General features: G+C 41.0%; 1 protein-coding gene across 1 annotated transcript in view; it reads left to right on the top strand.

Annotated features, from left to right (window-relative positions):
* Positions 1-517, top strand: part of LOC107662515 (membrane-associated phosphatidylinositol transfer protein 3-like) — a 119416-nt gene that overhangs the window by 109713 nt on the left and 9186 nt on the right. The gene's annotated exons all lie outside the window — the stretch shown is intronic.

Raw genomic sequence — 517 nt, forward strand, 5'->3', positions numbered from 1 at the left:
ATTCATTCTTTTTTAGAAACCTCGCACTTTTCTACTCAATTTTAAACGTTGTAAAATTTTAAACAAATTAAGTGTGGTCCACTGCTGCACACGTGCCACAATATCGATACAGGGCTAGCTGTATCGATACTCTTTGAGTAGCCAAGAGCGCAAAAATCACTAAGCAACAGCAACAACCGAGAGGAAAGGGAAACATTCAATCATTTATCATTAGCGTAATAAAAAATTGAATTTAAACGGGCAATAGAAAGCTGTTCCCTTTCGAAGGTTCACTTCACGTGGTGTATGGGGAAAACTCCTGTTTTACTCTAATAATAATAAAATAATAATAATAATAATAAATTACATTTATATAGCGCTTTTTCTAGGCACTCAAAGCGCTTTACATTGTCAGCGGGTATCTCCTCATCCACCACCAGTGTGCAGCATTACGTCGAGGCACGCGAGCTGATGCGACGGCAGCCATAGTGCGCCAGAACGCCCACCACACACCAGCTTATTGGTGGAGAGGGGCCAG

This window comes from Sinocyclocheilus anshuiensis, unplaced genomic scaffold (genome assembly GCF_001515605.1).
Source record: "Sinocyclocheilus anshuiensis isolate Anshui unplaced genomic scaffold, SAMN03320099.WGS_v1.1 scaffold1591, whole genome shotgun sequence".
NCBI classification, from domain to species: Eukaryota; Metazoa; Chordata; class Actinopteri; order Cypriniformes; family Cyprinidae; genus Sinocyclocheilus; species Sinocyclocheilus anshuiensis.